The 12677-nt window shown below is 34.3% G+C and overlaps 1 pseudogene; it reads left to right on the top strand.

The window, feature by feature from the left end:
• The first annotated feature begins 756 nt into the window (after nucleotides 1-756).
• LOC109073026 overlaps nucleotides 757-12677 on the top strand; it is a 49596-nt pseudogene continuing 37675 nt past the window's right edge.

Here is a 12677-nt window from a genome sequence, read left to right as displayed (position 1 = left end):
CAGGAGTCACTAATGAGCTCTACACGTCATTAAGACACTCACAACTCATCCAGAGAAGTGAAGAGGAGCGGAGCTAAACCAAACCACCAAACAAACACAACAAAACAGAAGAACGGTTTGCGCCCAAAAAATGAAATGAAATTAAATTAAATTTAATTTAATTTGTTATTATAGTTAACAAAAAATTAAATCCTAAAAAAAGAATGTTACTTGAAATAACATGTATTTATTAATTTTTCTGCTTTCAAAATATCAGGGTTATTATAGTAAACAAAAAATTAAATCCTAAAAAAAGAATGTTACTTGAAATAAATAAAATAAATGTTAATTAAATATATTATTATTATTATTATTATTATTATTATTATTATTATTATTATTAAGGACAATTTTCAATTTTTTTATTGAGTTTAATTTGATGTACTAAAATAACTAAAACTGAAATGAAAATGCCAAAATGATATAAACAGTAAAAAATAAAAAAGTCAATAAAACCACAAAAATTAAAGAAATAAAAATAAAAATTGAAATGTAAAAATAAAAATATCTAGTGTGTATGTATACATTTCAACTTTGTGTTTCAACTTTGTCCATGCATTTAAATCCAAACAAACATTGAAACCCACTGACTTTCACTGTATTGAAAAAGAAAAAAAATACACACACACACACACACACACACACACACACACACACACACACACACACACACACACACACACACACACACACACACACACACACACACACACACACTTTGATGATCTCATTAACAGTTTAAAATGAGCACAAACAGCACATTAATGATTTGTCACCCCATATACATAAGAATGAATGGATTATAAAATAAGAAGCAGGGGCAAGTGTGAGATGAACATACAGTAGACTGATAATGTGATGAATGGACAGGCGGATGAATAGACGGATCGATGGCCTTTTCAAGGGTAACATGAGGTCACAGCAGACCCAGAGCCTCCAGTTTCTCCAGTCTGTCATTCCAGTGCTCCAGTGTCCCTCTGCAGAGCAGCTCTCTCTCTCTCTCTCTCTCTCTCTCTCTCTCTCTCACTCCCCCTCACCACTTCACCAGCCTCCTCCCCAGTGGTTACCATGACAACAGCAGCACTGCACCATTCATGGACTGTAGCTGTAGACTCTCTCTCTCTGTATCTCTCTCTCTCTCTCTGGATTCTCCTCGTGGAAGGAAGACGAGCTGCCAGGCTTCCTCTGGAAAGCGACTCCGCTTTAAGGTTTACCCATCCTCCCAAACCCAAGGAATGCTTCTCCCCTGATGCGGTTCCACTGAGCCGTCTTCCCTATCCCACCCTCGCTCTTCCGTCGGAGAGAGCCGCTGCGGACGCGTGTGGATGAGCTGGCCGTCGGTGAGAGGATCGCAGGGGCTGTGTGTGTCTGTGGACGGAGAGGGAGGACAGATCTACACCCGCCTGCCAGCCCAATGCGGGGTTTGGGTTGAGCATGGTGAGCGCCGGACCCCACCCTCCACACATCTCTTTACCTCACCTCACTCTCTCTCCTTCTACACGCACATAATCGCTCTCTACCTGAGACGCTGCTCTCTGAAGGAATGGATGGGTGCCGCGGGAGCATGGTATGTTGATGTATCTGCGTGTTGGATTGTTTTAATCTGAAGGGTGCGATGTTGTCTAGACGAGGCGGGTTTGAGTGTTGATGCTGAAACTGATGCTGCTGCTTGAGGATCTGTGGGAGGTGGAGTGTGCTGCAGTGTTCTCCGCTTTTTCAGGAGATGTTCTCAGGAGTCTTTGACCCCTCGGCGTCCACCGTTTTGAGGGCCTCTATGTGATTTGTTAGCTGAATTGCACCCAGGCAGCTTGGGTTTGCGTGTGGTTGTAATCTCTCAGAAGGCCACTCTGTTGCTGATGATTAACGAACATTCTGTATATGATCCGGTGCATGCTGAAGCTTCAAATGCAACTGTTGCATGTCACCTGTGCTACATTTGGATGTTTATTGGAATACTATCAGTTTCCAAGGTCATAGCAGAGTTTAAGTTTAATTCTTGTAGTTTTATCAGGATCAAACAGGGTGTGACCTGCCCTTTGAAGTACACTTATATGTGCAGGTTTCTCTAGGACGACAGTCCTTATTTTTAAAGTGATAGTGAGCCAAAATGTAATTTCTGTCATCATCTATTCACCCTTGTGTCATTTTAAACACTTGAAGTGAAGATCAAACTTTCTGCCAGCTGTGGAACACAGAAGGAGATGTTTCGCAGAAGGTCCAAGCTGCTCTTTTCCATGCAATTAAAGTGAATGTTGATTTATACTGTTAAATTGACCCCAAAACCCTTCTGAATTTCCATTATCATCCATATGCAACAAATATTTGGTAACACTCTAGTAAAGGGACCAATGCACGCTATTAACTAGTTGCTTATAAGCATACCTATTATTAACATACTGGCTGTTTATTAGTACTTATTCTGCAGGACGATATTCTACATCCCTAATCTGACCCAGTACCTCAACTTAACAGCTTTCTGCCAATAAATTAATCAAGGCAACTACAGATTTCCTGTTCAATTTTACAATTAGCAACATAGTAAACTAATCATATATATTTTGTTTTATAGGCCACTTGATGCATGAAGTGAGCTGTAGTCAAGATAAAGAAAGTAAAAAGGTATCTGACGTATAGAGTAGTGCTAGATGGTTGTAGACCTCAACACTTCACATACAAACCTCAGGAACATACGAATGTAAAAAGATGAGCTCTTAACATCGCAACACAACAAATAACTAACAAAAAGACAGAAAAACAGCAATACTGTAAAATCAGCACACCATGTATTCATGCTGCACAGCTGCAGTGCATGCTGGGAACTCCCAAACCCTTAACCTTTCAGCATTGCTGTTCAGTTTTTTTTTAAGACAATATTTCAGAGAATCTGTTGGTCTAGCATGGGATTTTATGTAGTTTCTAGTAATGCATGCTTCTTTATGACTCTTATGTTAAATGGAGAATTTAAGAGCTAATGGTTGAACAGAAAGGTTTTTTCCAGCTATATTGAGACTCTGATCAGTGTTAGTTTTGATGTTGATTGTTTCGCAGCATCACTTTTTGTTCTGTGTGGCACAGCTCCTGTAGTACTAAATGTTCAGATTTCTTATGTTCCCAGCACACAGCGAATGTCTCCTCTTCTTCTCTGCCCCCTCTTTTACCGTTATAAAAAACTTCTGGGTCTAAAATGTTCAGCATTGCTGTCGCTGAGCTGAAGTTGCCCAGGCAATGTGTTAACACAATCAGTAGGAGGCTGCCATCCAATGTTTTCAGTCACGTTTAGCTCAAATAGCTTTTTTCGAAAAGAAACACAGAAGCTCTTTTCCAAAACCTACTGAGCTGTCTCGCTGCCTGCTGCCTACATAGACAGCTTCCTTCTGAGGCAGCATCCTAACAGTCAGGCGATTCATTTGGAAAACGTAGTGCATATAGAATGTTCTAAATGATACATTCCTGATTTTAAATACAATACATGCCCTACACAGTGTCTATGTAGAGTGCTCTAAATTATAAGTGCTTGATGTGGAACAGTCTTCACAAACAGCGAATAGAAAGTGTAGTGTTTCAAATCATATAGAGTGTACAAAACAATATGTTACTGATTTAGAGCACACTACATAGACAGTGTAGTGCATGTACAGTGTTCCAAATCATGTTTAGTGTTCTAAATTATAATTGCTTGATTTGAACACTACATAGACAGCATAGTGCATGTACAGTGTTCCAAATCATGTTTAGTGTTCTAAATTATAATTGCTTGATTTGAACACTACATAGACAGCATAGTGCATGTACAGTGTTCCAAATCATATAGAGTGTTCTAAATTACAAGTCCTTGATTTGGAACGCTGTACATACTCAGTGTAGTGCATGTAGAGGGTTTCAAATCACATGAAGTGTTCTGAATAAGGAATGGCTAATTTGGATCCCTCTACATAGACAGCAATCCCACACACAGCACAAGTAGTGCTCTGCATGAGAGACTCAATTGATTTCAATAGAGTTTATCCACTTTAATATTGAATGAATTATAAGTTTATAATAATTTTATAGCAGTTTTCACAGAGCTCACTGCAGTTCTTGGCTTCCCTGTGAAGAATACACTCATTGCTCCCTTAGAATTTGGCTAAAACAAGATCTCTTGCGAGTCAGCATCATTAAGATCAGCTTTCACGTCAGGAGCGCATCAGCGATGCCTTAAAATGCCTCCGTAGGCAGCTCACGAGGGTTTGGAACAGAGAAAGAGGGAGGAAAAATGAAGCTGAGTATTAAAAAGGTTCCCCGAAAACAGATGGAGAGAAATGGAGATGGAGAAGGTGGGAGAAATGAACTGAAAAGAGAGACTGAGTGGGAGCAGGAGAAGGACAGAGAGAGAGAGGGAGGAAGGGAGAATTCTGCAGTGTGCCATTAATAGTCTCGATAATGATTTGCTTACAAAACAGAGCCGTGGGATTAAGTGTGTTGGATCTTTCCCCACAGCTAACACTCATGCCACGCAGCTCAGCTTCCACTGGCCAGCATATGTGTGCGTTACATCCACTCTCTTCATACGCAGATAGATAATAAATGTAGTTCTTTATACTGTAGATGGATTCGACTGATGCTGATGCCAGTACGGATATCTAGAGAGCATGGTGGCTGATGAAATTTAATGATAGCATATGCAACGTACACATAATTGAATTTAAATAAGCACTTATCTAACGCATACTCAGAACTCGCTAAAATATCTGAAAATGTGCACTGTCAATTTAAACAGCTCTTAAAGGGATACTCCACCCCAAAATGAAAATTTTGTCATTAATCTCTTACCCCCATGTCGTTCCAAACCCGTAAAAGCTTCGTTCGTCTTCGGAACACAATTTAAGATATTTTGGATGAAAACAGGGAGGCTATGGAGAGACACAGAGGAGACTGCTGACAAACAAATTATTGAATAAAGTCATTATTTTTGTTTTCTTCGCTTACAAAAAGTGTTCCTGTCGCTTCATATAACCCAGATTGCACGTCTGATAGCAGATGGAGTATTCTGACGACGACTTTCATATCTTTCCTGGATCTTGACACTGTTATTTATTTGGCAGTCTATGGAACAGTCACAAGCCTCCAGGTTTTCATCCAAAATATCTTAAATTGTGTTCCGAAGACGAACAAAGCTTTTACGGGTTTGGAACGACATGAGGGTAAGTGATTAATGATAACATTTTCATTTTGGGGTGGAGTATCACCTGATATAACGTGCCCTTTTTGAAAAGAACTGGTGTTTTATTTATTAATGCATTTATTTTTAAATAATTTTTATTTATTTATAATTACATTTATTACAGACATTTTTAGTGTCTTCTCCTGGAAAGAAAATCATCTCTAAAAGGTAATATAAGTTGACGTTATTTATTTATTTATTTATTTGTTTGTTTGATTGGAAGGAAAGACATCTCAAAGACAAATGATACCAGCTCTTTCATTCATTCATTCATTCATTCATTCATTCATTCATTCATTCATTCATTCATTCATCATGTATTTCTTTAATTTTTTTGTTTATTCATTTATTTGATTGATTGATTTAGGCTTTAAACAGGAGATTTTAGTGTTCTTTTAATAGAATGTAAAATAATCTAAAAGTGGTGTTTATTTATACATTTTTATCTTTTTACTATTATTATTTGAAAACAGTTTTTCCTTGAAATACAGACACCTGAAACACAAGGAGTTTCAGTTACTCAGTTACTTTTTATTTATTGGTTGGTTTAATTTTATTATTATTCTCATTATTTGAGCGCTACAGGAGTTTTTAGTGGCTTTTAATAGAACTTAAAAATAGTCTTCAAGTAATGCAAGTGAATACCAGCTGATTTAATCAGACTTTTATTTGACTTTTTTGGGAAAAACTGTGTTTATTAATGTATTCATTTATATTGTTGAGAAGTATGTTTTAGCGGGTTTTGAATTAAACTTATAAATAGTCTTGAAGTGTTTGAAAGAAGTGTTTGGCCCAGTTTTGGTGCTGGTTTTGACAGAAGCGTGTGAAGCGTGGAGAGCTCTTCACTCAGGATCTCCTGCTCAGATTAATCCATCAGCGTTACGTGAATAGGCTTCAAGATCACTGAAATATTGAACAATGTTTAACAGGAGTGAAGATACATGTCTGACTGAAGGAGCTGAGACACAAGAAACCTTATAAACACTCGACAGAGAGCACTTCTCAATTTACACGAGACCAGTGCTCGTTTAGCATAACTGAGATGGAATATTTATTAATATTATCAATTAATTTGTATTTTTATTTTATTATTACTTATATTTTTATGTTTATGTTGCTTTTTTATTTTTAAATTTTAGCTAAAATTGTAGTGATTTCACTATGTCATTTGTGTTTTTCTGTTTTGTGTGTGTGTGTGTGTGTTTTAAGTTTGTATAGTTTTTATTCATTTTTATTTTAGTTTTAGTCTTATTTATTTTAGGTATTTATTTTAGGTTTTCAAGGTAAACTTACTTGAAAATGAGAAATATTGTCTCAGCAACTAACTGATATAAAATATAAAATAATATTCCACTTTCCTATTTTATAAAAAATTAAAATTAATATTCAATTTGCTTTTTTCATTTTTACAATTTTATAAAATTTCTTAATATCTGTATAAAAAATTTTTTTTTTGATAAATTAATTTTTTTTTATAATTTAATATTAAAATAAATAAATTATCATCATCATCATTTCAACCATCAGTCATTGTTTTTACTTTATTAACACAATATATAAATATAAAATTCTTTATTATTATTACTGTTATTGTTGTTTTATTATTATTATTATATGTAAAAAGACAAACAAATCATTGATAAATTAAATCTTGAAAATGTACTGAAACAAATAGAAACTTATCAAAATAAAGTTTTAAATTATTCAAAATGGACATAAATTAGATTTACAAGCTCAAACACAATTTTTTCTTTGATATTAAACACCTCTGAACAAATAATAATGCTTTAAATAATTTGTATATATGTTAATGATGTCGCCTATCTTCATTTTTAAAACTTTATGTCTTTATTTTATGGGACAGTGAATCAGATCAAACCTGAACCAGGATCTGAGTCTATGCTTAGTTTTATTTTCCCAGCAAAACCATTCTCTTCAAATGAATGAAGAGAAATCCTACACCATGCTAATGCAATGATCTGATGAAGCCACTAAATATCATTTCTGCATATCAGCACAGTCTCTGCGTGTGCTATTGAGCATCACAGCTCACGCATTAAATACCAACACATGGTTTTAATATCCTCTCTGTCCTCTGCTCTATTCACAATCAACACACGCGCTGAAAGATGTCATTTTGATTAGCTCGCCTAATTCTCAGCGTTCAGTCCTCACTGAGGAGCGATCAGTGCTGTGACATCATTAGCTGTGTTTTGGTTGGCTCATTAACACACCGGAGAAGCTGTGTCTGGGAAACATGCTGCAGGGTCTGTGCACCGTCCTTCAGTACATGCTTCTGCTCAAGTGACCTGCACTTTCAAGGCGTTCTTGAGAAACAAGAGGGTAATGCTGGAAAACTTGCAACCTTGTAGTTTATTCAGACCTCATACCATCATCCACATCATGTTTCAGATTTATTCCGAACATGATGTTTACAGCCAATATTAGACTTTCAGTGCTGTGTCAGATGGTTCATATATACTTCACACATAATGCAGTTTAATGAGATACATAAAAAAAAAAAGTTGAACACTTTGTTCATACAGTACAGTGTCTTAAAATTCTGTCAAAGTCAATGAAATTTTGTTTATTTAAGTCAAGTCTCTTCTGCTCACCAAAGCTGCATTTATTTGGTCAAAAATGCAGTAAAATCAGTAAAATTGTGAAATATTATTACAATGTAACACAGCTGTTTTCTATGTGAATATCTGTTAAAGTGTAATTTATTTCTGTGATGTGCAGCTGTATTTTCAGCATCATTACTCCAGTCTTCAGTGTCACATGATCTTCAGAAATCATTCTAATATGATGATTTGCTGCATCAAGAAACATTTCTGATTATTATCAATGTTGAACACAGTTGTGCTGCACAATATTTTTGTGGAAACCGTGATACATTTTATTTTTCAGGATTCACAGATGAATGCATTTATTAAAATAAAAATAGAAATCTTTTGTAACATTAAAAGTGTATTTACTGTCATTTTGATCAATTTAATGCATCCTTGATAAATAAAAGTATGCATATAATATATATTTTATATAACATGAATCACTTCAAATGACTTGCACGCTCACTTTTCAGCATTTTCAAAAAAGCATTTTTCGTATGAAATTGTGCTGAAATATATTCTTGCAATATATCTTCCCCATCAGAACTGGATTGACAGCTGGATTTTCAGACGCGCTGTAAACTGTAGTGTGTAGATTAATTTCTAACTTTTGATGTGAAGACTCTAAGCTGATTTAAATCAGCTCAGTCTCTTTATTTCAGATCCTTTTCTGATAATTGCACTAGTACAAAGCATTGACATAATTACAAAACAATGCATGATTGTAAATAAATATAAATGTATAATTAATATTCTCTCAGCTCTGACTATATTGCAAATGCTCTTCAGGTTTCATGATTGACAGAAATGCATGACTCTGATCCGGTTTGAGTTGTTTGAGAAGTGTCTGTGTTCTGTGACACACACACACACACACACACACACACACACACACACACACACACAATAGCGCACTGCTGATGTGAGTGTTTTGAGACGTGTCTTCATTGCCGCTGACCTCGAGTGAACTTGAACAGCCAGTTGTTCAGCTCTTTCAGAGATGCAGCAGATGTTGTATCTGAAGGAAGTATTAGACACGCTCTGCTGAAGCCCGTCCAGGATTTGCTTTGTTAGGAGTGTGTGTTCTTCTCTTAAGTGTGTGTTTTTGTCTTACATTAACCTGAAAGGCACAAACACTCATAACTGTGTCTCAGGACAGTGATCTGCACTTGAAGAGTATTAGACTGATGGATCTCTGCACCTGTGCTGCAGCTGGTCAGAGTTCACATGCTCAAAGAATAAGAAGATTATCTTGCATAAGGAAATGGAGCTTATTTTAGGAATCAAAGTTTTTGTAATGCGGCATGTCATTTATTAACAGACAAAGCTTGTTAAGTAAAATGTGTTTAGTGTAACGAGAACAAACGCCATCATACAGCGCTGTTTTGTTTGTTGGACATGGCTTTACTGTATTAATCATCCAGTTCCTTACTGATAGGAATGCACTGATTTTACAATATCAATAAGCTGATAATTACTTAGAATACGATTGCAGATAGGAAAGTCTGATATTAAAATTGTGGTCACACTTTAGTTTGGGGTCCAGTTCTCACTATTAACTAACTATTAACCATGACTCTTGCATCCATAAACTCCTAATTTGCTACTTATTAAGGGATCTGATACGCTCCTGCAGAATAAGGCATTAATATGTGCCTCATAAATACCAATAAACAGCTAATATACGAGTAATATGCATGATAATAAGCAAATAGTTAATAGTGAGAAGTGTTCCCTAAACTAAAGTGTTACCAAAATTGTATAGTACTGTGCCAAATAATAATAATAATAATAATAATAATAATAATAATAAATCAGATTATGATTTAAATGCTAAAAGTGATGAACAAAATTGATGTTTGTGTGAGAAACAGAAATGAATTTTATATTTAACAGTGTCATTAAACTAAAGTATTTTTCAAGATTATTTAAAGATGAATGATGAGTGATGGAAAAGGTAATATGAATCTAAAAACAGAGGAAATAAACATGAATAATTAAGTTTATGTAAAAAACATCACAATAATCCGCACAAAAAATGCATTTGTAAAAATGCCAAATTAAAGTTTTACTTTGAAGTAGGCTGCATTTTAAATTATTATTATAAATTATTATTAATTTAATTTTAACTTAATTAAATTATTATGTTTTAATAATCTTTTGTCACACTTATTTTAATGAGTTGACTAACATACTAAAGCACATGTAAAATACTTGATTATCACTTTAACTGTTGCGTATCTTTTGATATTATGTTTAAAAGTTAATATATTTAAATGTGCTATATTGCAACTTGATTGCATTGGTGTGTAGATGCAAATATGTTTAAATACATGACATTCAAGTTTCAGTAGAAATGACATTGAAGTATCTTTTAGGTTACTATAAAAGCCGTACATACACTTTAATCATATTTTAAAGTTAATAGAAGTAATTATGAAATGACATATAAAGATGTACTTCAGTCCTACTTATAGGTTCAGCTAACTGCATTTAATATTAATTTTTAGCTAAAATTCTTTTTAATTTATTTGCAATGTTCAGTGGTGAACTTACATTCTTACGTTTAGTTACATTCAGTATACACTTTATAAGTATATTCTTTAAAAAACAATTATTTACACAGTTGTGTCAGACATTGAGATAATTATTTGTTAAAATTCAGGTTAAATTGACAATGAATAGAACAAAAGAATCCATTAAATTAAAATCATATTTATTTGATAATAATATAGTCAAATTGCTTTAAAATGGATAGTTCTGCTCCTGGACGCTGATTGGTCAATGTAAAAAAATGATTAAAAACATTTCTTTAAATTTTTTTATTTCTAACGACTTGTATTTATCTCAAATGACTTGTTCATCATTATTTTTTTGTGAAATGTTTGTTATGAAGTGCTGCTGAGAAAATCTAAATTTTAATACTGAGATTTTTGAGTTCATTTAATAAAACAGTATGTTTAAATGAAATTAGTTTGTGCAGCATACCTTACAATATTTTCATCTTATTAAGTAAGTATGGATTGTTGGCCCATAATCAGATCACATAGTTAAATAATGGATCAGAAATGAAATCAGGTGAATGTATCTGTGATCTTTTTACAATATTCTAGCATTCCACCAACTTCAAGCCAGACTGACAGATGTTCTTTATTATAATTATGTTCATTTAATCATATTTGGTTACTTTGTGAAGTATTACTTTAAAAAGAATAGGTGATTAATACAGTGTATTTTTTTTTATTTTTTTTTTTTTTTTTTTTCACACTCGATCAAGAACAAATCAAAATGGTCTGTTAAATTATTATTAAACGATGAACAGGGAAATCTAACGTTCAAGCACTCTTGATTTTGAGTTAATGAGTTTAATAAAATAGTATGTTTAAATAAAACATTTTGTCCAGTATGACGATCAATATGTTTGTGATATAGCACAGCCTCTCATATCTCATTGCATAAGTATGGATTGTTGGCTCATAATCAGATCACATAATTAAATAATGGATCAGAAATGAAATCAGGTGAATGTATCTGTGCCTTTAACAAAATCATCAGAGGCAGTGAAACCCAGTCCTTCCTCTGACTTCATCATCGTGTGGCCTTCTGCAGCATCAGTACATGTTTGAACCTTCTGTAATAGATGCATATGAGTCCCTCAGTTGTTTTTGTAAATTCAGTTATTGTGTTGTCTTGTGGATTATATGTAAACATCTGTTATGTGAAATAGCTGATTCAGGACAGGACTAAATTAAAATAACATGCAATTATCATGATCCCTCTTAATTTGTTAAAATTATTAACACATTTGCATATTCTGCAAGGGGTGTGTAAACTTACGGTATGAGCACAACTGTATATCAAAACATGAAAACTGCTAAAAATGATTAAAAAAAAGACAAAATTAGTAAAACTTTAACTGAGATTAAAATAAAAGATAAAATAAAAACTGACAAAAAAACTTTAACAGCATCTCAGTAGTATTTAATACTAATGATATCTAATTGTAACAACAGGCAGGACCAGTTTAATGCATCCTTGTTGAATAAAAGTAATCATATTTTTTTATAAAAAAAAAATCTCATCTGAAAAATATATTATCTAAATATGTTTACAATATATAAATATTACATTACAATATTTGTTAAAAACTTATTAAAAATGAGATGTAAATGTAAATCAACATTATTGATTATTATTTCTAGGACTGATGCATCTAAACAAATGATTGAATATCATCCTTTCTTATGGTCCCTGACTGCAATGTTACTGTGTTTTATGTCTTGAATAAGGCGTTTTGAATCTCCTTGGCAACAGAGGCTGTTTGATTACTGAAACAGATCATCTTTGAAGCCATCTGATGCATAAATGCAGAGATGTTTAAATATCACGATGCCTTCATAGCTAATGATCTCACCTGAGGAGACGTTTCCGTCACACTGTAGATATAGCAGCTCGGCGCGTGGGTGCTGGCTATGTATAGATGCATTTCCAGTTCTGACATTCTCACTGAAACCTGCGTGCAAACACAAACATGCACTAAAACCTACGCGGACACACACACACACACACAAACGCTGGGTTTTATATAAGCAGCAGATCCAGAGACTCGGGCTCGTTATGAAGTCTGCTGTCTGTTCATAACAGTGTGTGTAAAGTTTTCAGTGTTTTCTGACTGTATGACACAGGCACGCTGCTGGAGAGTAAGTGCTCTAAAACAGTTCTTTCCACATGCATAACCATACAGAACTGGATTGAGAGCGGTGTGTTGTGGAGTGTTGTGGAAGGTGCGTCGCTAGACGAGCTGAGACGCCCGGTGGATGCTGACC

This window comes from Cyprinus carpio, chromosome B12 (genome assembly GCF_018340385.1).
Source record: "Cyprinus carpio isolate SPL01 chromosome B12, ASM1834038v1, whole genome shotgun sequence".
NCBI lineage: Eukaryota > Metazoa > Chordata > Actinopteri > Cypriniformes > Cyprinidae > Cyprinus > Cyprinus carpio.
Note: the sequence above shows the minus strand (reverse complement) of the source record. Positions and strands in the feature narration are given on the sequence as shown.